Here is a 27665-nt window from a genome sequence, read left to right as displayed (position 1 = left end):
CTTTATTAGCCATAGAAACCGGGTCCAGCTTTGGGCACCTGTGAAGTTCATTACTGGCGGCTGTAGGCAGTGACATAATACAATAGTGCAAGTATTTTATACAGTTAGGTCCATAAATATTTGTACAGAGACAACTTTTTTATAATTTTGGTTCTGTACATTACCACAATACATTTTAAATGAAACAACTCAGATGCAGTTGAACTGCAGACTTTCAGCTTTAATTCAGTGGGTTGAACAAAAAGATTGCATAAAATATGAGGAACTAAAGCCTTTTTTTTTCGTTTCAGGGGCTCAAAAGTAATTGGACAAATTAAGGTGAAAATAAAATGTTTATTCCTAATATTTGGTTGAAAACCCTTTGCTGGCAATGACAGCCTGTAGTGTTGAACTCATGGACATCACCAGATGCCGGGGTTCCTTCTTATTAATGCTCTGCCAGGCCTTTACTGCAGCGGCTTTCAGTTGCTGTGTGTTTGTGGCCCTTTCTATCCGAAGTTTAGTCTTCAACAAGTGAAATGCATGCTCAATTGGGTTCAGATCAGGTGACTGACTTGGCCATTCAAGAATATTCCACTTCTTTGCTTTATTAAACTCCTGGGTTGCTTTGGCTGTATGTTCTGGGTCATTGTCCATCTGTATTATGAAACGCCTCCCAATCAATGTGACTGCATTTAGCTGGATTTTGAGCAGACATTATATGTCTCTGAACACCTCAGTATTCATTCGGCTGCTTCTGTGTCACATCATGGATAAACACTGTCTGTTTGCAGCCATGCACGCCCAAGCCATCACACTGCCTCCGCCATGTTTTACAGATGATGTGGTATGCTTTGGATCATGAGCTGTTGCACGCCTTCTCCGTACTTTTTTCTTGCCATCATTCTGGTAAAGGTTGAATCATCCAAAGAATGTTTTTCCAGAACTGTGCCGGCTTTTTTAGATGTTTTTTAGCAAAGTCCAATCTATCCTTTCTATTCTTGAGGCTTATGAGTGTCTTGCACCTTGCAGTGCACCCTCTGTATTACTTTCATGCAGTCTTCTCTTTATGGTACACTTGGATATCGATACACCTACTTCCTGGAGAGTGTTGGTCACTTGGTTGGCTGTTGTGAACGGGTTTCACCATGGAAATGATTCTGCCATCATCCACCACTGTTGTCTTCCATGGACGTCCAGGTCTTTTGGCGTTGCTGAGTTGACCAGTGCTTTGTTTCTTTCTCATGATGTACCAAACTGTAGATTTTGCCACTCCTAATATTGTAGCAATTTCTCGGATGGGTTTTTTCTGTTTTTGCAGCTTAAGGATGGCTTGTTTCACCTGCATGGAGAGCTCCTTTGACCGCATGTTGTCTGTTCACAGCAAAATCTTCTAAATACAAGCTTTCCCCCCTCAAATCAACTCCAGGCCTTTTATCTGCTTAATTGATAATGACATAACAAAGGAATTGCCCACACCAGCCCATGAAATAGCCTCTGAGTCAATTGTCCAAATACTTGTGAGCCCCTGAAATGAAGTGATATATAGTGGTATAGAAAAGGCTTTAGTTCCTCACATTTTTATGCAATCGTTTTGTTCAACCCACTGAATTAAAGATGAAAGTCTGCAGTTCAGCTGCATCTGAGTTGTTTCATTTAAAATTATTTGTGTTAATGTACAGAACCAAAATTAGAAAAAAGTTGTCTCTGTCCAAATATTTATTTACCTAACTGTAGGTCACAGCCGAATCTCTTGGATGCCACAACTATGAAGGAAGGAGTAGGAGGGATGTGGAGTAGGCTGGCAGGCCTGCAGGAGAACCACCCACTAGGTGGTGCCCTAGACAACTATTTATGCTTAAAATTGCCCCTGCTCCAGAGAAAGGGGCCCTGTTGCAATTGTAGGTCAGTGGATTTGGCAAAGGGACAGTTTTTATGCAAGCAACACAGAGTTGCTTTACCTGCACAAGCAGCTTACTGGCAGCGGAATGTAGAATTCACTTTAAGTCATATCAGAACCTCGAAACAAACTGTAAAAACTTGCAAACTCTTACATGCAAAATGCTATCATGAAACGCATTTTCTATGGATTGTCAAAACAATAAGAAACTGACATTTTGGGCTCCCAGAAATCCATTTTCTGACATTTGAGGTCCTGAGCATAAAAAGGTCGAGCATCTCTTCTCTTCAGACAACATGCAAAGCCGAGATCCGTACAAAATAAAAGAATTTCTGCACATTCTGAAATTTTTTCAAAATATATTAATGTCCACACAGGGGCTCTGCATGTGTACAAAAAAAATTGCAGTGGCATCTAAAATATTTTAATGCTTAGAAGATTTTTTTTTTTTGTAATCCTGCAAAATGCTGATACATGTTTAATGCCGATTTCATTAACTCTGCGCCCTTTCTATAATAAAGCCGTACAGCAATTTGATGACGATAAGGACGCCCGTTTAGACACGGGACAGAATTGGCAATGCAAATTGCAGAAATGCTGGGCAGCACTCTCAGCAGGGTTTAAACAGGATAAAGATTTAACAAAGTCCCAAAGTAGGCGGAATGTCAAGAGCTCACTTCATTCAGTACATCATCTTTATTCAGGATTAGCCGGGGAGAAAAAATCCCCCCCGTAATTCAACGCGGCTAAAAATAAACATCAAACATTGGAATAAGATTTGAAGTGATCATAAGTTATCTGTAACGTTCCCTCCGACAAGCTGAGAAATCTTTAGATTCTAAACTGCAGAAAAAGCTTCAAAGGTTCACTTTGCAGTGAAATAAAAGCTAATTAATGGGTCAGTCCTATGAAAAATGGAAAGGTCTGCTTCTGGCGGGTGCTGCTTATTGTCCCACTGACTATGACTACTGGTATAGTAAAATATAATACAAAAAGCTACACTGATCATTATCCTCCGAACTGACAATCTGCATCAACGGCTGTGAACTTAGAGTGCCAGTGGAGCCACCACTGGAGTCCCTAAGATTACCAAAGCATTGCTGGATCACCTGGGTCCACCCATGATAGTCTATCTTCTCCAGCCTTGAAGGGCTTTGATATTTCAGGCTGTTATGCTAGAGAGGGCTGTCAGGGCCTGCACAAATGATAAAGAAATGATTATCAATGGTTGGGAGAAAGAGATGGCATAGGAAATGTCTATACAGGGACACCTGATAAATTAAACCCCTTTGACTTGAAGGTCTCAGGGCTGTGCAGGAGACAGAAGCATCTCCAGCTTCACTGGGAAGAGACCTGCAAACTTTTTGGGAAGCCCTGCCTTCCATAACCTTGATTTTTATGGGTTTTTAGTGCCCTGGACCTACATTACATACCTACCACTGTCCTATAAATCAGCTGGTTCCCATGTCCTGTCCAGAACAACATTATCATCATAATCTGACCTTGATCCAGACTACACCAAAAATTTGCCACCAAGTCCTGCTTGTACACTGTTTTTTTAAGATATGTTTTATTGTATTACATTACCACTACTACTATTAGCACCACCATTACTGCCACCATCAGTACCGCCATTATGGCCAGCAGCGTCGTCATTGGTGCCACCAGCAGAAGCAGCTGCAGAACCAAGACAATGAATAACAAATATGTTACTGTCAATGCTCTTCTCCCCAGATTTTGTAGCTGCTTTGGGTTGAATAAATGTTAGGTGTCATCAAACTGCTCTTCTCAACTCACCAGTAGGGATGAGCGAGAATGCTTCTGGCATTTCCTCGAACTTCTGATGGGTACGCAAAATTTCGGCGAACTGATTTCCTTTAGTTGATGTACTGATTAACCTCTAGTGCCGGGGATCACAGTGGAACTGCAGATAAACTCTCAATGAAGTTTCTCCATTGAAAGTTCATCTGCAGTTTAGTTCCCACGGTGACCATTGGAACTGAACTGCAGATGACCTCTCAATGGAGAAACTGCATTGAGAGTTCACCTGCAATCACAGCTGATTGGAGGCTGTCGCGTGCCTCCTCCAATCAGATGTGCCTGCAAAGTTCCCACAGTCACCAGGCTGTACTTATCAGCCTGGTGACCATGGAAAATGAACTGCAGATGAACTCTCAATGGAGAAACTCCATTGAGAGTTCATCTGCAGTTACACTGCGATCCCTGGGCACTAGAGGTTAATTAACCTCTAGTGCCCCAGGATCGCAGTGGATTCTCAGGGCTGCAATCATTCGTGCAGCCCTGGGAATCGTCCTATCTGTAATCCCCGGGCACTAGAAAGTGATTAGCTCTCTGATTGGCTGAGGAAAGCTTTCCTCGGCCAATCAGAGAGCACTAAAGGTTATGAATAGGAAGACTTGTCCCCATTAAACCTCTAGTGCTGGGGATCGCACACTTAGCTGATCAATGAATGCAGCCAGCGCTTGATCGGCGAATTTACACCGGTTTTGCTTACAATTTCGGTAAGCGAGAACGGCCGAATTTGCCACGAGATTTAAAAACTTGCTTGCTCATCCCTACTCACCAGTTCTTGCTTCCTGTGATTCACACAAACTACTTGTCTCTATTTTCTAAGACAGAAGTAGTTATGAATGTTGCAGATAAAGCAGAGGTTCCCTGGTTCCTGGGTAATGTATCAAGTTCACTGTGCTCAGATCCCTACTTTGGTTGAGGTGAGGGGCAAAGCTTGGCTGGGTAGAATCTGCTTCTTGCTACCTTGGAAAAACATGCATAAATGGGCCTCTTTGTGTCTGCTGCCACTGGTGGTGTGCTTAGTAGTGGTACTGATAGGGCCCTTCCTCTTGATGTTAACCCTAGTTTGGTGAACTTTGCATCCAGACCCAAGAGCTTTAGTTTGAGCTGATGATTCATTAGTAGCTGCTGGTCTCTTGTTGCCAATCTTATTTAAACCAGATGATCATATTTTCAATTATCACAATTGAGTCAACACATTTACTCTGACAGAATGAAAAACAGACCAATGTTATAAGCAACAACAGAAATAAATTGCCTGCTTATTACTTGTAAATAATTGCTGTAATTTCACTTAATCAAAAGATGAGGAAAACAGGTGACTTGTATTAGCAACGATGGGTAAAAATTGCCTGTGTGTAATTGGAAATGTTTGCAGTGATTTTACTATCTTTAACTACTTTTTATCTGTCCACATTAGCTACAACCTTATATCCTTGACTAGTAGCTGAAAATGGCCCCATCACAACTCCTTCTACCCCTTTATGTATTCATTTATTTATTAATTATTTATTCTTCTCTTTAAATAATAATCTGTTCCTATTAGCTGTTCCAAGTTGTATTCCTGTCTAACCAGCACAGTGGTGCCTTTTCTAGCTATGCTACGACTTTTATAGGGGAAGACATTGATGTAGCCTTCTGTAGAGGATTGAGCAAAGCATGGTACTGCAACCACCTGTCATTGGATGATTTTCCCAATTTTCCAGCTAAAATATGATTCGGAATTTACTCAGATTGCATTTATTTGACTGCCACTGATTGGTAGGCTATTTTTTAAGGAAACATAGACCTGATTGGTCCTTTCATTCTTGTGTGAAGCAACCAAGAGATTTCCATCTTAAAATTGCTTCACTTTGGCAGAATGAATTTTGATTCCCCTATATAGATAGAATTGTGGGGTCGCCATCACTAGAGGGGTCACTAGCAGGAGGAGGGAGATCCTAATTCCTCTATATTAATAAACTTGTGGGGTTACCACTGGAGGGGTCACTAGGAGGAGGAAGGAGGTCCTGATTCCCCTATATAGATAGAATTGTGGGGTCACCATCACTGGAGGGGTCACCAGCAGGAAGAAGGGGTCCTGATTCTCCTATATAGATAGGATTGTTGGGTCACCATACCAAGAGGGGTCATCAGCTGGAGGAAGGAGGTCCTGATTCCTCTATATAGATAGAATTGTGGGGTCACCATCATTGGAGGGGTCACTAATAGGAGAAATGAGGTCCTGATTCCTCTCTATAGATAGAATTGTGAGGTCACCATCACTAGGGGGTTTACCAGCAGGAGGAAAAATGTCCTGATTTCTCTATATATGGTGTAAGCTCATTAATATTTGTATGGGTCATTAATGCATTATATCTGGAAATATATTCTCCTGACAGCTATTAATACAGCCTGGTATAGAACACAAATGCAGCCGTTTTATAATGTGTGCACTACAATAGTTTCGTTCTGTTAATTAGTCTAAAGCAGTGTTTCTTGACCTTTTCAACATGGGGGAACCCCTGCTAAAATTACTATATCCTCACAAATTCCAGGGTTTTCCCTCCCAGGAGATAAGAGTCAATACAGAATGACAGAAAAACACAAATTTAGCCTCCTCTTCCTCCCAGACCTCAGCTTTGGGCGACCTCCTGGGCTCTCCCAGCATGCGGGCTACAGCCAGACTGTCCATCTGAGCCACCTGACCTTCTTCCCAAGTCTCAAAGCTTCCTTTTATCATCAATGTTGAGGTGCACCAGAACCCTCCTATATTGCCTGGCCCACCCATTCTTCCAGGACCCTCCGGGCCTGGATCCCAAATAGCTGCAAATATACAGCACAACATTTACTGGCAGCCTTATCCAGGCCCAATATCCCGTTTTGCGAGTGAAATGCATTGAAATCACCCCCAAAACTTTTATTTAAAGTATAAAAATGTTCCCCATACTTCCCTGGACTATTCATTGGGTCGTCTTTAATGCTGGCTTCTGGGAAAGCAGCTTGCTTCTAGATGGGGCCAGTTGTGACATACCCCCATGTACGGACCCGGGTCTTCATCATCCCTCCTCAATTCAAGCTTTTCAGTAGAATACCTAACTTACTGATTTTGTTTATTTTTTTCACCTTTATGTGTATTGACTCTTTTGGACATTTGTACATATAGATATATAAGATATATTATTATTAATTCAAATAGTAGAACTTTATTACATGCTGAACCTTCAGATTACAGTTATTCAGATTTTTTCTCTATCTCTGTTTTAGAGATTTAGTTTTTTGTTCATTTTGCATCCATTAGTTTAGTGATATAGAGCCAAGTCTTACAACCAACTGGGCATATTGACATTGAGCCATCCTAGGTCGGGGACAATATTATCCAAATTTTTTACTTTATTATTTATTTTATTAGGTGTATACGTTTTTAGGCGTATTTTTTTGGAGGAGGGAGGTATGTTGATTTAGTATGTTACTTGAAATCTTACTTTGTGCAATAAATTATAATAAAACGTTAAAAAATGTAATATTTGCATTGACTTATGTAAGTGGGGCAGTAATGTCAGGGACCTTTTCTCTTTTTGGTTTTGTGTATTGTTATACAATTGTGTTGAGCTACTGAAGCAGTAGAGGTTGTTCACTTAGCAATGTGAATTTTTTAAAGAAGTGGAGCATGTGTTTACTTTAAATACCCAATCATGGGGGAGGGAAATCAAAACCAGGATTAGCATGATTCAGGAAAGTATCTAAACACAAGATTGCAAATGTATTGAATTGGAACTTTCCAGTCCTTGGATGTGGTGGCTATTCTTTTTTCTTTATCTTCACCTGGGGACCCTGCCCATAACACAGGTCCTGTCCTAGGCTGACCGTCTAACTTTGCGGCATTGTCACCCTAGGACAAGATAACAGATCACCTCCCTTGTCCTCTTCTCATTCATAGAGGTGTTTTCTGGTCCTCAGAGAGAACCTAGGCTGATATAAGCACACAACATTTCTGGCTAACAAATGGCAATTTATTTAGGTAGCTATAGCATAACTTCTTCAAACAAATATTTAACGGACCAAAATGGAGCAAATAAAAGAAGTTCATTGTAAGGGTTACCATATAGTTACACTTTATGTTTACTGAACACAGTGAACTGTCGCTAAGTGAATAATCTCTATTCCTCCAACCCTGTTGCATCCATTGTAAACATGTGCCTGCTTCTGTCGGGATTGTTCTCATTAGATGGGGTCGCATGGAGTGTTCGGCATTCATCCATACTGTGTATTCGAGTGCACCGTGTCCATTACAGACCATTGTTCCCTGGGACTCCTCACATCTAAGCACAGCATTGTGTTCTGGGGTTGGGTAGATCTCACCTCTTTTATGATTTGTTCATCTCTAGAATACATTTTTATTAGGATTTCTTGATATTATGATGTTCATTGTGGTGACTCCAAAGATTCGGAATTAGAGGCTGAAGATTTCTGTGCTTATACTTTGCTTTCCTTGGCTCCCCCATCATCTGGTAATGCAAATGATATGTTTCCATTTTCATTATGATTAACCCAGTAATGTCATCACCAAGCCTCTCTGCTCACATTGAAATTCAGGAGAATTATGGCCATTGAAACAGTTTGGACATAGGTTCCTAAAAAGAGCAAACGGCCCTAGGTAGTGCCCACGTGTGGTACTGAGTCTTCTTGACTGGAAGAACCAAAATCTAATCAGTGTAAAGAATTAGCCAGGGACAGTCAGGTTGGGGAGGGAGAGTCTAGATGATGGAGGACATCCTCCAGCAAGGACATGGGGCGGGGGCTCTGACTTGCTGCAGCTTCTAATGAACATTGTCAGAAACTCACAATGTGCAGTGAAATCATAAAAAGGAAATTCAGTCCAGGAAAGGAGCCGGTACAACTGTGCCAGACAAAACGGCAGATTTATTGGAGAGAAGGTAGGAGTGCGGATATAATTACAGAATTACTAATGCTTAAAGTGGACCTAAACCTAAGATACTCACCTGTCCCCATTCCATCACAGGGTGCCGCTGTCATCATTATCATTTTCTTCCTGAATAAAATCTTTGGCCATCTTGCTTGCCTGATGGGAAATAGTTCACCCAAAAGTAGGGGTCCACTTCACCCTTTATGGGACTGGGAGGTCATATCTGGCTATCATAGGGTTTGATACCTCCAAGGATTCCAATGATTTGTATTTGCTATGCTTGGTGCTATCTTGGAATGGCAACTCTATACTAATATATTAATCATACAATACATATTATGCAACGAGGATTCAGTAGATTTAGGGGTATCTTGCTTTTGGGCTCCCTCAAGATCTGTGTATTGCTGTTGAGCATACTTCTGCACACCAACACAATGCGTGCTAACGTGACAGTTTGCTGTGCCATTCATAGAATAGGATGGCACATGATTGCACTACTGCAGAATTGGGCAATGCATTTATGCTGCAGCACACCACAACCCAACAAATATGGTGCAATGATGCATTCTCAAAACAGATCATTTTTTGAGGTGCATTGGCAGCCCATTGCAAATAAATGAACTGCCATAATGTGCTATAACACTTATTGATGGGCAGGACAGGTCTAAAGGGGATCTTACTGTTTTGGTAAGTTGTTAGCACACCCCTGTCTTGGAAAGACACTTTTTTTTACAGGGTAAGGTCCCCACTTTTCACTCCATTCAAAAACATGGCTGTGTTTAATATTAGTGTTCAACAAAAAAATAATTGCATCAACACAGACATCATTATCAGCCCCTAAAATAGCTCAGTACAACACACTTTTTTTCTGACGCAAGAAACCTAACTTATATTTTATAATTTTGCCCATCGCTGGGTCTTAAACAAAACCTGTCATTTGAGAAATACATAAATTGATGTTGCTGAAAATGCCCTTTGCCTGGATGTCAAGATAATCCTTCGATTTTAATACCTAGAACATGCATGTACCCAGCGAGGTCACACCAGCTTCATTTATATATTTGGAGCTCAGAATCATTTTCCCCCTCTTCAACTTTTCCAGCTCCGACACCAATTTCATCATATCACTGATCTCCAATATATATTCACATTAGCAGCACACATTATAATTATAGCATCACATATCCTACAGGTGTTCAGGGTGAATGCTGATGATGTTTCCAAGGAGCAAATTTTGTCATAGAATTTTCTGCAGCATGTTCCCCTGTCAATGAACGTTCTCCGGCTAATGACCTTGGATGACCTTGATGCTGCCGGCACAAGTATCACCAATCTGTCCAATGGCAGGATAAGACTTTATGCCCATAGAGAAGTCTTATCCATTGCACTTTGCCTGTTTGTAGAATTAAGAGAACATTTTTTACATTCTGCTAGCCTCGTATTGCTGACACGTTTGCTCAAAGTGCACCCCTTCCTCCCATAACCATGCTGATAACGGAAGCAGAGAGCGGCCACATACATATGTATTTGGTGGAGCTTTGATAATCTAAAACTATTCTATGAATTATTCACCATTTTCTAATCTATTCCATTGCTGTAAGCAAAACTCTGGGCGGCTGGCCGAAACTCCTCGTGTTACAGATATTCTTCAAAAAAAACCTCAAAGCTGTGCAGATGACCTCAACTTCTGCAAATACGTAGACAAGGCTGGGAGGACCTCTGTATGTTCAACCATTGACTTCAGGGATCAAGGCTGGCATAAGTGGTTTTAATTGGTGGTGCAAAGTTCTGGAGGGAAAGGTCAGACGCAAAGCTGAAGGAAGGGTAATATTTGGGGTCGGTTTGAACCACTGTTTCCTCAAAAATGTCCATGGGTGATCTATAAACAGGTCATTGATCAATTTGGCCAAAACAGTGGTCCTTTGTACCTTGGTAGCTTGGAGCAGACCTAAAAGGCCAGATTCACTTATTACCCCTCAAGACCCATCTACAATCAATGCAATTATGTAAAAACAAACATACGGGAATCAAGTTTGAAAACCTAATCAATCCCCTTCACTTCTGCACAGAGCAATCCTTCCATCAAACCCATGGAAAACTTAAAGAAGATGACTCTACCCTGTGCAGGGGCAGATTTTTGTTTAATTAGTTTGGAAGTTCAAACTGTTGTTAATTCACAAAACATAATACTTAAACACAGAGAACCCCACAGCTAGAAAACAGGCCGATACTGCTGTGCTGATTGATGATTAGGATCCCCTTCTTAGTAGTCCTCTTCTGTATAGTGATCTAGGATTTTTTTTTCATTTATTGTTTTTTGGTTTATTATTGTTTTTAAAGCATAGATTATAAATATTCTATTAACAGATGTAATAACTTAGCTTTTTGTGCATTATGTTGCTTTACCCTAACTCCTTCCTACAACGATCATACTGACCTTCCACTGAGCACAACATGAACTCAAACTGGCTACAAACAAGTCTCAAACTCTATGTCATATCTCAATGTCATCTCCTACAAACTTTAAACCAATGTCTCACCTACTTCAAATAAGGGCATAGCTACACCTAAAGCAGTCCAGACTTCTGAAAAAGGGTCTAGACATGTGAAAGGGCCCAGCAGGGCTAAAGTTTTGTAAGGTGGGTGGCTGAGGCATTACAAATCAGAAGTAAGATGAATATCACTGACCTGCAGATCTGGAAAGCAGATTTCTTTCTCAGCCTGAAATGACTGCGGAGATCCCTGGAACACGGGTCAAGAGGAAACCAATTCAATCCAAATCAACGTCTCTTCATGACATTCTTCTTTGAGGACATTCTGACTCTCTCAAATTCAGTTTGTCTTCCTCCAGGGAAATCCTTTATGATCTTGATGACCATCTTAGTTTCTTCAAGGCATTGACTTCAAACTGATGCCCAAGTAACAGCAAACCAAGCTCCAACCTACCTAACCATGTAATTGGAATGCCAGCCCTAGGCTCATATAGAACATTTAATATTAAGAGGCAAAAAGAGGGCGAAATGCATCAGAAAATACTAAGATGACAGCGATCACCTACGTGAAATACTGTTAATATTGAAATATGCTAGTCTTTCTGAGGTTTTAGTATGATATGTCTAGTGCCAGATTGGCCTAATTCATTTATTTATTGGATTAAGAATGTTTCTTACCTGTAACTTTCTACAAGTAAACACGTGCATGCCAAAAAGCCTCTCTATTTTAAATGTCCAACCTTCCTCAAACTTATCCTCCAACGACCACAGACTGATTTTCCACTGCCTCATAATGGAAGGTTTCCACCGTAGTTGTTATAATTGAACCCACTATTCATCACAGATCATTTATTTGTTTATCATCCAGTTTATTACCCACAAAACAAGCCACGATAGTTTGTCAAAGAGTTCACAATGCACTCACTGATTTCCATCTAACCCTAAACCGATCTCACATTGATCTCATGTGCAAGCCATTTTTCCAAATTTGACTTGCTTCTGAGTTTGCAGACCATGGTTCAGGTCAATGACTAATGAATAATAAGCCATTGAATCAGCACGACAGCAAGGTAACTCAAAAGAAGGTTAACATTAGAAACCCACATATTCCATTTTCCTTTACAGCTGAAAACAGCCTAATGCAGTTCTGTCCATTATTACATTTTAAAATGCATGAGGTATATGTCCTGAATCTGACCTGAAAGGCCTCTTGTTCCCTTTATGATGATTTTCAGGCTAAAAGGGAAGAAGAATGCCGATACGAGGAGAGGGCTAGTGATAAGTGAACTCATGTGTCTGCTGCTTCTCCTTTAACTGTCCAATCACAGGCTGGGGGTGGGGCAAGCCAGGTAATTATTACCTAAGTGTACTATACAAAAATCCGGTCCTCTTCCCTGCCAGATGGGGCTGTGCTAAAGGTTGTGTATATCTTAAGACAGAAATGCAAATTCTTCCGCAGCTAAAACAGCTCCCATATCTGAATTTTATCTGCATATTTATCTATTTGCATGGCGCCCAGTTTTAATAAGCTTAACTATATTACCCAAAATAGTTACAAAATGTTAGAATTTTTCATAAAACCGGACACTCATTGGTAGAAGTAAGCGCCGCTCCTGTGCATGGCGACGCTCTGAAGTGTTCCAATCAAGATCCTAATAAAGCCCATAAAACACAGCGGCCCGAGCACTTACTTAAATGAGTGTTGTTAAGGAACTAAGATGATGCATTATTTATGTCTGGAAAATATAAAATAAACATAAGGCAATTTACTCCTAGGCCAAACTCTCACCAACAAATAGACTGAGCGCATTTTATGGCCATTAAGCAGGACAGTAAACTACAGGTTAGTAAGTAAATTTTCTCTATCGCTATTGATTGAATAACAGAAAGTGACAAGGAAATTTCACGGAACGAAACTATTAATGTCAGACATTGTTAACAGCATTCATTAAGTTTATATATTACCCAGAATGCCTCTCCCATCTAGAGAACAAGACTGGAATGAGGACTCCTGCATTAAGGATGAGCTAATATTTTCTCATGTCAAGCAAGGGAGGAATTCTAAGTACTTTGGGAGCTGAGACAGATAAAATTGGCTACAACTACTTACAAGAAAACAAAACTTACATTAAAGCCTTTTCAATAGGAACCGGCGGCCTTCTTTTTGTTCTCTGTGCATCTGTAGAGAAGAAGCTGACCTGTGCAGAGGAGGGAGGCCTCTTTTAAAGAGTCAACTCACCCAAAAGTGATCTTTATTTAAAGTGGAGCGTTGTAGGCTTAGTTGGTCCTAGGCTCCTTAATATTTTAGATACGACGAGACTTCCATGCCATAGTTCCTGGCTCTGCTACAGTCTATACATCTCTCAGGGCCTCTATTGATGAGATATCTAGATCCAGTTTCAGTATGTATCCCATTATGAGGTGTTCCCATCTTCTCTATGCTAAGTTCCTGGGTCTGTACATTCGCTGTGCCCATTATGAGGGGTTACAAACATCCCAGTACTAAGGTTCCTGGGTCTTTGTCCCTGTGTTATATAAGTCCCTGTCCTATATAAGTGGTTTTTACTAACAATGCTTCCCAATGTACCATTCCCAGGTTAGTATACCTGCCCAGCCCATTTTAATGGCCCCCTGCTATCTTTGTACTAGGTTCTCAGGTCCGTACACCTGCTGTGCCTATTATAAGGTGTTCCAACTATCCCAGTTCTAAGTTCCTGGGTCTGTGCCCCTGTGTTGTCCATTATGGGTTTTTTTTTTTACTAACATTGCTTCCAAATGTACTGTTCCCAGGTCGGTACACCAGCCTGGCCCATTATAATGGGTCCCTACTATCTTTGTACTAAGTTCTCAGGTCTGTATACCTGCTGTGCCAATAATAAAGACCTTCCACCATCCTTGGCCTAAGTTCGTAGGTTTGTACACCTGTTTTGTCCATTATAAAGGGCCATCACCATTCCTAGGCTGGGTTCTTACAATACTCACTGGATGTCCTGGACATGAGTGGGAAAGTAGGAAGTTGGTGGAGGATACCAAGTCAGCCTCCAGCCAGCCTAGGGGTGCACTGTAATGGGCAGGAAACTTCACTAAAATGCATCCCGTGTTAACTCCTAGGCAACCCTGAGGGTAACAGGGTAGCAGCTGAACTTGCCACCGGTCATACACCCATCAACGCAGACCAGGTGTGCTGATTGACTAGCTCAATCAAGGGTCTGGAAACTTAGTCACCTTCCTCCTTTAGACAAGTAATGTAAACCAATCGGAAGCACTTCTATTGGCTGCTGGTTGCTGGGGCATGCTTTCTGCTAATTTATCTTAGCTTACTGGAGGTTGGGAGGGGGCGCTTTTTGCTGCACTTGATTGGGTTGGTCAATGGATACATGCCATGGTAAATGCAAAACCAGCAAAACATGGGGAAGTGCTGGTTGTTGGGGAGTGGCGATTTACATTGCCTTGGAAGATGATATTTTTTACTTTAATTGGCTGCCTTGCTGATAATTTGGTGTCAATAGAGACGCTGCAAGTCTGGGGATGACGCCCTAAAAATTCCTCACAACAGATTCTAAGTATGGGCAAACATATTTACTTATCACATGGCAGGCTTTGCATATTGCACAATGCTGTATATGAGATCCCAATGTCAATGCAAGCCTACTGGACAGGGTCCATCTGTCTGAAAACATTACATTCTCTGCCATCTAATGCACCCACAGGCCCTGTGATCTTAGCACAAGCTTACAAGTAGCATTTTTCTTCTAAGGTACTTTTTGTTATTCCAATTAATAGGATGCTGATGGGCCAATTTATAGGATGCTAATGACGGGTTCACATTATCAGGTTTCCAGGGCAGTATGATGGATTCTGATTGGTGCAGAATAGGGGCCCCAACTGTACAGTGGTGTGCATCTCCACTAATGAATTGCAATTAATGTGCAAATGGTGAAATGCAGCCGTGGGGAGCCCCCAAAAGTGCAGCCACCCTGAGTGTTTATGCACATCCCTTGCCGCTTGCTAGGGCCAAGAACGCTTTCATTACAAAGCGCCTACATTCTCTTTACGCTTTGCTCCCACTGTTCCAGAATGTTCTCATTCATTATAATGTTCCCATTAATTTCCAGTATTTTTAATAACAAGCTCCTTTAACGGGACGGCGGTTATCCCCCCTTTTTAATTAGCCTCAGAGTCTGTGTAACATCCGCAGCGCCAAATAACTTTAGTAGAAGCCGGGGATCAGCTAATCAGCTAAACATACATCAAGGTTCAGTAAACAAAGCAAATTCTGCCGGCTGCAAACACAAATAGATTTATTTTATGTTAAACGCATTCAATGAACCGTGACGCCTAATTTACTGCTGAAACACTGCTTTAACCTCTTCACATCCCCCGTTCAATGGGGGGGAAATAATTATCATTATTTCAGGATCCTTAGGCAGATGAGAAGCAGAGTTTTGTATTGTTGTGCAGGAAAGATGAGGGCAATGCAAAGAGAACCTGTCTGGGCAAAGGGAAAGCACCATGGCGGAGACTGTGTATCATCAGATGATGGGGCATTGATCTGGGAAGAGGATACATTGTTACAGTATTGTATTCTTTGCTCTAACTCTGACTTTTTTAGAGTTTAGAGCTGCAGCAGGATGAAGCGATTCTGTATGGTTCCTGCCGCTCGGCTACCTGCACATTTGGCAGTGAGCGGTACTGGACTACTCACTGCCACTCCATTAATTTTCCATTGGGCTACATGTATGGTCACCCCTGAGGCATTGGTTAACTAGCATGAGGAAGCAGAAACTGCATGGCAACCTCATTGCCTAAACAAAGCTCTAAGCGTAACTAAAATTTATTCTAGGTACAACAAAATTAAAGGTGTGCACAGGATTATAATTTTCATCCAAGAAGCTGCAGTAGAAATCCTGTTTCCAGCAAAGAAGATCTGTTCTTGTAGAAACAGCGGTTTCCCTGCAGAGATATGACACACCCCTGATAAATCAGCACTGAAGCTCTCCAATCTACAGGGAGCTGAGCTTTGCTGATTGGAGAACTCTATCTAAGCAGGGGCGTGCCAAACCTTTGCAGAGAGACCCCTTCTTCCACATAGAAAGCAATGGCAGTTTGCTGCAGAGAACCTATTTTTCAAACGAAAAGGTTTTGAACACGTTTTTGATGCAACTGAATGTCTTTAGCTGATTAAACTCAATTGAGGATTTGGCTGAATTAGTAGTGAAAATCTTGTACAGTTCCAGTGACGCACCCATAATACACACCAGCTGCATGTTATACTTTATTTTTCTATGACATAAATAACATAGATAGAATTCCAGGCATAAATACAATATAGGTCAGTAAGGCTGATGTATAAAACACAGGAAATCAAATTTCTAGATCTAACCAATCAGATGCTTGATCTTACTCTCTAACCCAAGGCAGAGTTTCTTGTGTTCTTATACATCAGTCTGAGTTTCAGTTATCAGTGGTCGGTCATATCACAGTCACAGTGCAGATTGGAAAAAGCTTGGGGACTACAAGCATCAAAGGCCCAAGGTGCTCAAGCCAATACGGGGGAAGGCGGGTTGGAGGTCTCCACTTTGGCTATTTCTTGATGGAGGCAACGATGATAATGATGACCACCAGGAGGACAAAGAGTCCGGTGGAGATGAGGCAGCATTTCACCTTTCTGGCACGTCTCTGGAAGATAAAAGCAACATAACTTAAAGATCACAAAATACGACTGTGAACATTTTACCAGCTGGATCTCAAATGGTGCATTTAGCTATAGTGCACATAGCAATGAGTTTTTTACAGCAATTAATGCATCATGACAATCAATCAATAGGCTCTGCCCACCAGAAATAATCTAATAAGCAGCACAAGAGGGGAAGGGGCCACAGTTCAGTACTCAGCATGTATCACTGACAAGTACGGGGCATGGTGGCCATGGCGGTCATTTAATTATTGTGCTTGCAATGTTTCCTTCTATCAATTAATGTATTAATCAGTGACAAGGGACAGCAAATCTCACAGCATACATCAAAAGTGTTCTATCTAAACAATTACTTTTCAAATGCCTCATTCACTCTCTGACTAGTAGCCAGGACTGAATCCCGAATACTCTTCAAGGTACAGTTGGCTGGAGGGGACTGGTAAAAGGTCCCAGAGTTTCAAAAAGAAATACCATGCATAAGTATACTGCAGCTATGGAAAAGCAGCGTGGTGGCTCAGAGGTTAGCACTTTGAATGGGTTTCCTCCAACATTCCAAAAACATGCAGTTCCGTTAACTGGCTTCTCCACAAAATTGGCCTTAGACTGTATTAATGACATATGACTATGGTAGGGACATTAGATTGTGAGCTCCTGTGCGGTACAGCTAGTGACGACTATGGACTTTGTAAAGTGCTGTGTAATATGAACTGCAGTATACTTCCCACATGCCCATAATGTGAGGTGGTGGTTTCCCCTACGGACAAATATTCCGGTGCAATTGCAACTCCCCAGCAAAAGCACTGAACAGGCCAAAGAAGCCGTTCATCTGTTTGTAAGGCATTGCTCCTCCATCTGCAGAAACCCGGCAAAAAGCTCTTGCTATTGAGGAACAAAACCTTACTGGTGCAACCATTAAGGAAGCAATGCCTTACAATCCAGTGAGGGTGACTGCCGAGAGCCAGCTGCTTCTAATGTCGGGAGGGCTAGCATGGCACATCAGCACCGAGGTTAGAGGGACGGGGACTTATAATACAGATGATTTGAAATGTCCTTCCAGGGCAGCTCAGAGTGATGAGAGCAAATCACAAAAATGATCCATAAGGAGATGTAAATCTGTGATGTGCCATGACAGCATACAATAAACCCCAGGGCACCATCAAAATGAAATCCGCCAGCCTTGCAGCAGTTACAGTTCAGGGGGTATAAAATTCCGGCAGTCATGTCATCACACCATAAATTGCATTTACAGCTACTCAGCACCCATGATTACAGGTCAAGACCGCATGATGTGCCATCTCTCGTCAACCGGAAGGAATTTCATAAAAATGTACAAAAAATGTGACACACTACAAAGGATTGTGTGTAAAGAGAACCCCAGGGACCACCTCCAATCCAAAAATACATATTAATAATAATAATAATAATAATAATAATAATAATAATACAGAACCTAAATGTAGAATTCATGTTTGGGAAAGAAGCAAATGTGTAACCACGTCTTCCAATTGTCCTCCAGTTGGAGGGTCTGACAATTTGGAGAACCAAATCTTTCTTTCCTCCACAACTATCCATCTTTCTGCAAACCCTCATTCAATAATATAATAATATAATATGCACTAAACCTTTTAGAGAAGTTATTGATTTTGTAATGTTTGAGAAGTTTTAAATGGTTTTAGCTAATCATTATTTAATATTCATACTTCATATTCTGCATAACTACGCTGTGGAAGTACGCCTTTACAGTGGTGGGCAGTATACCACCCTATAAATCATTGGTAAAACACCATCAGACAGGACGTCCATTAACCCCAACTTAAGGAACTCTGGTAAAACCATGGTGGAAAAAAGGCTGATCTACACACCTTGTGGTAAATAATCTTCCTCTTAATATACAACAATTTGGAGGCATCGCAAAGTGTGTTGACCAATATTCTATCCCAATATCTATATATTGCCAATTATATTCCTAATAGGAACAGAAAGTAATAAAAACTTGCATGCTCCATCGATGCCGATCTCAATGTTCCTATAGAGCACCAGGTAAACTCTCAAGTATCCATAAAGCTTTATTTTCTGTAAAAAAGCCTTGTTTTCCGGTATCACTTGAGAGGTCTGGCAATTTAATGTAAACTCCCTGGCGGTCTGAAGAATGAGTATTTTTAAATGTAAAAGCGGTACTTTTTAAAAATACTCATTATTTTAAATTGCCCGCCTACCAGCCCCACGGTCCCGCCTTCCAGCCTAAGGCTCACGAGCAGATACCCGGCTTTCATCTGCCTTCCCAGGCCTCGCATCCCCAACGTACACGCCAGAGACTCATATGCTGGCTGGCATCTGCGTAGCCTGGTGATGCCGGCCGGGGGAAGCACATGCCGGGCATGGCTGGAACGTGGGAACCAGGTAGGACTTTAAAACTCCCTGGCAATTCCACACTCGGGGTTACCGCTTTTGGCACTAAAAATTAACCCCGAGCCACACTCGGGAATACCGCCAGGGAGGTTAACTCAGGAAAACAAACCACAAGTGGCTTAGATTATTAAATGATTATTACTTTGTCTTCGACTGTCCGACCCAGGCCAAAAGCAATCTTGGCTAGTTTACCATGTAACACATTGACAGTAACCAGGTCTTTTGGAACAATATGAAGTTAATTTATGAATCAAAGTAATAATTGTATGGCTACAGTAAGAATAGACATAATGGTTTTCAAGCAAAGAGAGCTTTTCAGGAGAAGAACTTCATACCAACTGTAAAGCATGGTGGTGGAAATGTGTACGGTTTGGGGTTGCTTTCTAGCTTCAGGATCTGGTCAGCTTGTGCTCATCAAGCCAACTATGAATTCTACAATATATCAAAGTGAACTTGATTAAAATATGAGGCCATGTTTCCAAAAGTTGAAATGAACCAGAAAATTATCTTTTCAATGTGGTAATAATCCATAGCACAACAGCAAATCCAACAGGGAATGGCTGTAGGAATGGGAGGTTTGTACTGGCCTACTATCAGTTTAGTCAAAGCCCCAATTTGAATCCCAATGAAATCTTATAAGGGGATTTTAAACAGAAATAAAATCATCCAAAGTTTACCCCACACAAGCTCCTCACTGAATAAAAAAAAAATGTGTGGTGAAAGACACCAGTGACAGGAAATGGCAAAAATATCATCACACTGTTCTTGTGAAAATCCCTTTACTGCGGTTCCATACCAACATTGGGCTGGATTTAGTAAGGCTCTCCAAGACTGGGGAAGATAGACTATAATGGGAGAACCTGGGTGATCCAGTAAACCTGGACTGTATCTAATCAAAGATTGAAAACTTTGGCCACCAAAAGCAAATGACTTCTAAAAAAATCTATTCCAGGTTTGCTGGATCCCCCAGATTTTCCCACAAAAGTCTATCTTCTCCAGTCTTGGAGAACTTTATAAATCAGGCCCCTTGTTTTGGAGATGCAATGGTCCCCTTTATCAAGGCAACAAACAGATTTAGGGATTTGAAATAGGTTATACATAAAAGGAAACCCACAAATCTTAAAGAGGAACTAAACTAAAAACTGCCAAAAAAAAAAAAAAGTTCCGCAGGGCAGTCCGATCCATCCGGGGGTGTCTTGCATCAGGTTCAGCATCGTCCTGACATGCGTCCTGGAGCCGTCGCCATCTTCGTCTCTTCTTCCAGGTTCTTCACCCTACGTCACCCGACCCAGGCATGAGATTGGGTGCTGATGGATGGGAAAAAACTTGCTGATCTCACTGTGCATGCGAGAGTTTGGCGAATTTTTCTCCTGTGCGTAAAGGCTCCTGCGAATGCATGCTCGGGCATGCATAGGAGGAGCACCCAAGAGCCTCCTGGGATGCATGACTTAGGTATCCCGAGAGGCTCTGCGCTCCCAATAATTTTTGATCGCCTAGACAATTGAGAACTATGAGGCGGTGCTGCACCCTGCAAAAAAAAGGGTGTTGCACAAAAAAAAAAAAAAAACAACCAACAGAATTTTTACTTTAAAGGTTGTGTACTGAATGTAGGTACGATTTAGGTTTCCAGGAAAGAAAGAAGGTATGCAAAGTCTTACAGAGGAAAAAGCCTGTCCTCTGCCAGCTTGCTGAAGAAAAGGACAGTCATGTCATAGCAGAGGTCCAACCCCTGCAGAGCCAGACCTATAGTTCGGCAATCAAAGCTTGTGCTCCCTGCTGATTGGAGGGATGTGGCATTGACTCAGCAGGGGGCGGTGTCAGACCTCCAAAGAGACTGCTATTAACCTGCTGTAATAAAGTATATCACCTTCTGTCAGTGTTCAGTCTGGGAGGGAAGAAATTGTAGGCGGGTGGCAGCCTCTGTATTGTAAGCCAACTCTTCAGAAACCACCCAAAAGCAGCCGAGTGGTTACCGAAAAGTGCCGGGTGGTGCACCCAGCTAAAGGGCTGGGGAGAACACTGATCTTTGTTGATTGAAGGAATATCTAACTCTTGCCTGGTCAAATACGATGTAATTTTTCGACATGATGGTATTTAAAAAAAAAAAAAAAAATTGTATAGGATACACAGTGTTTCTTCTACTTTTCATTCTGTTCAGGTTTGTAAATAAAAGAACTTGTATAGAAAAGCTTCTGCTGATATGAATATTGATAATTGTGTCTCCAGGAGCCGGAGAGATAATCACAGCTGACAAAAACAAAAAGAGCAAAATATTGTAACCAATTACATTGCTGGAAATTCTGCATTTAATCTGAAGGTTGAGATCGGCGTCAGTAATTGTTCGGGAAACAAAGGGCAGGACGTCTCCGTCTGTTCGCCACTGTTCCTGTTATTAGTAAAATTACCGAGTCTGAGCCATCAATTGCGGCTTATGTTGAAATCATAAATGCTTTGATAAAACCAAACTGTGCCACATGTGTGCCGTTAGGTAGTTTGGCACGCGTTGTCACTGGACTGAAAACGTGTTGTAAAATGCCATCTGCGTCCTCACAATTACAGGTGAGGTTTTGGGGATTTTTTCTGTGTTCGGGAATTCATCGTCGCTGTAATGTACAGGCAGAGAGGGAGCACCATAAGGATAGACCAGTCTGCATTGCTTCTTTACTGAAGCACTGCAAGAAGAGAAAAGGCTTATGGGTAAATGGCTGCTAAGTGGGAATTAAAGTGAGTGAAAGATATTCAGTTGTAGCCTTGCTTTGTTAAATATCATACTAATTTTCCATCCTCTGTTGCACCTCAGTGCTGCAGATTTTTTGCCATAAAATGCTCCTTTTGCTTTGAGATGTCTCTCCACCTACACATAGGAAAAAATTGAAAAGATGATCATTTACAATGGGGAATGATTGATTGGTAACAATATTTTTCATATACCTAGGTCCTATTAGCTGGGTGCACCACCTGGCACTTTTCAGTAACTACACGGTACGGTTCGGGTGGTTATTAAAAAGCTGGGTCACGATACTGGGGCTGCCTCCCTCCTACAGCAAAAAATCTTAGGAGAACATTGTATATGATAAAGTTCCAGGTATGGAAATTGGGGATTTACAGTATTTTAAAGAACTTTAGTGACCAAGGTGGGCACAAAAAAACAGCTTTTGGACAACACTCACATGGTCTCTGGCAATGTGATCATGCAGAGTTGAGCTTTGTCCATGTTGAATCGCCCAAGTTGGTCATCCAATAAGAGTTTGATATGACAGCAGCCTGGGCTCGGAGGAGAATGGCGCTCAGGTGTCATAAAACCATCATTAATATTATCAATAATAAACAGGATTTATATAGCGCCAACATATTACACTGTGCTGTACATTAAATAGGGGTTGCAAATGACAGACAGATACAGACAGTGACACAGGAGGAGGAGAGGACCCTGCCCCGAAGAGCTTACAATCTAGGAGGTTGGGGAAGTAACACACAATAGGAGGGGGATATGGAATGGTGTGAAGTAGTGAAGGTTTTAAAAGACAGAAGAAAGCGGGTAAGCAAAGTTTGAAAAATTGGGTTTTTGAGTAGGAGCAAGCCGAATAGGATGAGGAAGAACATTCCAGATAGTCGGGGCAGCTCTAGAAAAGTCTTCAAGTCGTGCGTGTGATGAAGTTATGAGTGAGGAAGTCATTAGTAGGTCATTGGAGGAGTGAAGAGAGCCGCTAGGGGGGACATTTTTTATCAGGGCAGAAAGGTAAGTGGGACAAGAACTGGGGAGGGATTTGTGCATAAGGTAGGTAGTTGGAACAAGAGCTGTGGAGGGATTTGAAGGCAAAGGATTCGAAAGTGAAAAGGAAGCCAATGAAGAGAACTACAAAGAGATGCAGCAGAAGAGAATTGGTGGGAAGGATGGATAAGTCTGACTGCAGTGTTCATAATATCATAAAATCATTGTTTGCTTCAATATTGATCACTTACCAACAGATAAAAACAAGGTAAAGAGTACCCCACATGCCATGTGATTGGCTGGAGGACTTGCTAAACTCGCAACTGGAAAAGGTTGCTTGGATCTCCTCCTTATTCCACTTTGTCTTCATATAAAAGTACCAAGTTCCAACGGAGAGGGCGGTACCCCCAAAACTCTTCTAATAAACTTTATGATTGAAAATATTTTTACTGGAACCTGTGTGCATCATGTCTGTGTACCAGCCTTGTATAACCAGATACAACTCTTAAATGAGGCTGCCCCAGGTCTTTATGCCCCCAAAACATTTCCGGGTCCTTTTGATGTGCACATTATTGCCTGCTTGACATGGACATTTTTTAGTTGACTATCCAGTGGCAGGGTCCTGCACTGGACATTGCAGAACATTATGGTGCATCTAAAGCACTGCACCAGGTAAAAAAATCTCTGCCAAGAGACTTGTATGGGAAGTTTGGTATGTGTATAGTAAAAAAAATATAAAAAAACCCAAAAACATGCAGCATGTGGTAAAGGGGGAAGTCATTTTTGTCCAGAGAAGGGCTTAATATCTTAACGTGGCCCAGAAACAGCAGGCTGGCACGATGTACTAAGACTAAGATTTTTGACAAACAAGTCTTATTTATACCGCTCTGCTGTCCATTGCTCTGATTATCTGCAGAATACTTTCCTTGTACACGTATTTCTAATTAACCTGAAATAATTAGTTGTGTAGATTAAGCGCTAACAACCTGGTAATCATAGCCATCCATCACAAATAGCTTACAACAGGCGGAGGACCTATAGGGGGCTAAGGGTGATATATGGAAGAGGAAAGCCTTCATCACATGGAAGGGGGGAGGGATGGAAATCAATGTTTATCGTAGACCAGCGTGAAACAGTTTTATATGGATTAAATAGCATCAGAAGAAATATTAGAATTAGGCTGTAGATTGGCACCAGAGTTATTTTAGAGTTTTTAGAAAGCCAAAAAATAGGTTCCTCGTTACAGCCCCTGGGGAATGAACGTTCAACATTAATTCTCTGATTGCTAACTGATTTTTACTTTTAGTATGTCCTGAGGGGGTAATAGTGGCAGCTTTCCATACTTGTAAATACTACGTTTGACGAGAATGTCTTTAAACTTAGAGCTAAATCTCAAAGTGATGGAGCTGATCAGTATAATGTACAATACAAAGCAATGCTGCAGTCCAATGGCTGACTCAAGGGCAAGCTTGTCTTCTAGCTTCCGTAACGTTGTGCAATTTTAGTATGGTACCTCCCATGACAGCAATGGATCTTGGTCACCATCCTATATCCACTGCTCCTGATAGTGACATCTGCAGAACATCTCTTTTACCATATTCCATTCAGCTGGGAAAGATGGGCCTGATTTATTAAAGCTCCCCAAGACTGGAGAATATAACTGATTTCACTTGATTATATATGGCTCTCCAGAGGGGCAATAATGGCAGCTTTCCATACTTGGAAATACTACTTTGGACACAAAGATGTCTTAAAACTTTAAGCAAAATCTCAAAGTGATGAAGCTGAAATCAGAAAAATGTAGAACACAAACCAATTTTCCAGTCCAATGGTGGATTCATAGGCAAGTTTGTCTCCAACCTTCGGTAACATGCTGCTATTATAGTATGGTGCCCATATCCACTACCCCTGATGGTGACACCTACTGAACACCATAAAATTACCATTTAGACATGAAACGCCGCCGTATGAAAGAGCGTTATCAGTTTTTCGGGGACGACAACTGACTTCCCGGATTAGCGGCGAATCCCTCATGAGAGAAGCAGCACGGAATAAATTATTTATCTCAGTAGAGAAAGACAAGGATGTAGGATGTTACAAATAAGATGGGCCTGATTTATTAAAGTTCTACAAGACTGGAGAAAATAGACTATCATAGAAGAACCTGGGTTGATCCAGCAAACCCGAATCGATATGTTGGCTTGGTGGCCCATGGTAGAGACACTTCACCATTCAGACAATGATCGTAAGAGGACCTTCAGTCAGTAACACTTGCTAAGGTATACATGACTGCTCCTCATTCAGATTTGAGATCAAAGCACCTGGCCAAAGTGAGTCTTCCAGTTCCAATTTTATTTGGGGCTCTGATTTCAGGTGACTGAATTTCCAAAGCTGAAAAGGATGGTGGTAAATGTGAGAAAGTGCATCATAATAAACCAAATCCATTGGAAACCCCCAACATGTGCCCACCATCGTGGTACTTCATACATATGCCTACAATAGTACCTGTGCCAACCATTTACACCACCATACATATCTAATGACAGGTCCACTTTAAACATCATAACCTCAACTGATGTGCTTGCTACAAATACTGCTACTGCAGATTCTCTCCCTGGTTAGCGGCATGGTGCCATGTTCAACTCCACTAATCAGAAAAGCCAATCCGTGTCAATACAGATGTTTTAAGTGGAAATAGTTCAACTCCGATAGATAAATTTACACTTAAAGCCTTTTTTTCCCCCGCAAGTCATTGCTTTTAAGGCTCAGAAAAAATGCTCCATCAGCGTAAAATAAAATTACCATTTAGACGTGAAACGCCGCCGTATGAAAGAGCGTTATCAGTTTTTTGGGGACGACAACTGACTTCCCGGATTAGCGGTGAGTCCCTCATGAAAGAAGCAGCACGGAATAAATTATTTATCCTGTAACTGCAGCTAATCAACCACTTTGTTATCAGCGCTCCTCAGGCGTCTTTAAGCGATAAGCGTTTAGCATCCCCTTATCCGTCCGGTGCCGGGCCCCGTTCACGTCTGGACGCTCAGAAATGGCAGAACTCGCACAGTTCACAGGCAAGTGGCTCGGCTATTGTCAGCCCGCAGATTGGAGTAGAAGGAATCATTCAGATGGCGAACGGGAACTTGAAAGTCCCTTGAAAGAGTCTCGCGGAGTGACTGAGAGATTAGAATTCGAGAACGACTGACAATTATTACAAAAAAAGTTGTATTAATTTACATAAAGTGCTGTTAGAAATGTACAAATTCACTTCTGAACATTCGTGAGATACGGTTCAAAGAGGAATTCGAGAAAATATGACAATTTCTTTAAAATATGTTATTCGCAAAAGGTAAAGGCAAATTCTGAATTAACCATTACCTTTCAGCTTTAAAATTGATCCAAACCTAGAGTGGGCGACATGAGGAACCAATGGAAGTCTAATCACTGCATTGTTAGTGTTAGGAATGTGGACTGAAAAAAGGCATCCACTTGCTTTGCACCACAATGGGCAATATGTGTGGTGTGCCTTGTATTAGTGCAATAGGTATGCAATTGCCTCCACTAACACTTTGCACTCACATGAACATCAGTGCTTAAAGATAACCTGTCCCCAGGCCAAATCTTCCCATTAATAACTGGTATTATTATAGCACCAACATATTATACAGCGCTGTACATAGTCATGTCACTAGCTGTCTCTCTAAAGGGCTCACATACTAATGGCCCTACGCTAGTCATGTGTAATTATCATAGTCTAAGGTCATTTTTGAGACAGCCAATCCCAACCTAACTACATGTTTTTGGGATGTGGGCGGAAACCAGCATGCCTGGTGGAAGCCCACCCAAGTGTGAGGAGAACATACAAACATACACATAGTATCCCATCTGGGTTTCAAACCTGGGCTTCCAGTTTTGCAAAAGCAAGAGTGCGAGCCACTGAGCCAACTGTGCAATTCTGGTAGATTATATGATCATTATTGTATTTTAAGCATGTTATTGCACTGTAAAAGCCTCCCTTTTCTAGATATCCAAAAGCCCCAAGACTGCTGCTGGGTGTCGCCACCTTGGATGTAAAGTGCATCAACTCAAAGATGTCAATCAATTGACAGTCTACAGGAGTTTTTCTGAACCAGGGATGCTTGCTCAATTTGTGTCTCTGAAGTCAGTTAACATGACCCCCTAAAATCTTACGGCTATCTGTAAGGATGACATTCTTCCCACTGGCCCATGTAAGAGGAATTCTTTCCACAGACCTCCACACTAATATACTGTGAGCTATGGATATAATAATTATAGAAGGGTTCCCTGAAAACCTGAGGTTATTTCAGGGGTTCCCCCATGGAAAAAACATTGAGAAACACTGCTCTGTAGTATTTGTCCTACTTTTAGTAACTACATAAACATTATATACGGAGGGGAGGGGAAGGTTGGGGTGGCCAGGCAACCACAAACAGTAGTTCGCCACTTCCAGAAAAAGAGACAGCCATGTGGTGTAATTGGGGAGAAAATTACATTGCGGGGGTAATTGACTCTTTAGTCACACTTTCTAGCAAACCTAAAATCATAATATCAATAAATAAATAATTTATGGGAAACGAAAAAAAAAAAAAAAACACTACAAGCAGGCAATATAAACACTTGATTTTTCTGTGCCTTTACCTGCAATTTTTCAAGTTGGTGACAGGGTCTCCTAAACGGCATATGACTTACACATGTGAATGTATTGTGTGAATATGTTATAATAAAGGATAATCAACTGTAAG

General features: G+C 41.5%; 1 long non-coding RNA gene across 1 annotated transcript in view; it reads right to left on the bottom strand.

Annotated features, from left to right (window-relative positions):
• Window positions 1-16351: 16351 nt before the first annotated feature.
• LOC140330443 (uncharacterized) overlaps window positions 16352-27665 on the bottom strand; it is a 31210-nt gene continuing 19896 nt past the window's right edge. Inside the window, exon 2 of the long non-coding RNA XR_011920745.1 lies at window positions 16352-16768. This is a non-coding gene — a long non-coding RNA (uncharacterized lncRNA). The remainder of the gene's footprint in view (window positions 16769-27665) is intronic.

Source organism: Pyxicephalus adspersus, chromosome 5 (assembly GCF_032062135.1).
Source record: "Pyxicephalus adspersus chromosome 5, UCB_Pads_2.0, whole genome shotgun sequence".
NCBI classification, from domain to species: domain Eukaryota; kingdom Metazoa; phylum Chordata; class Amphibia; order Anura; family Pyxicephalidae; genus Pyxicephalus; species Pyxicephalus adspersus.
This window is presented reverse-complemented; position numbering and strand designations above follow the sequence as displayed.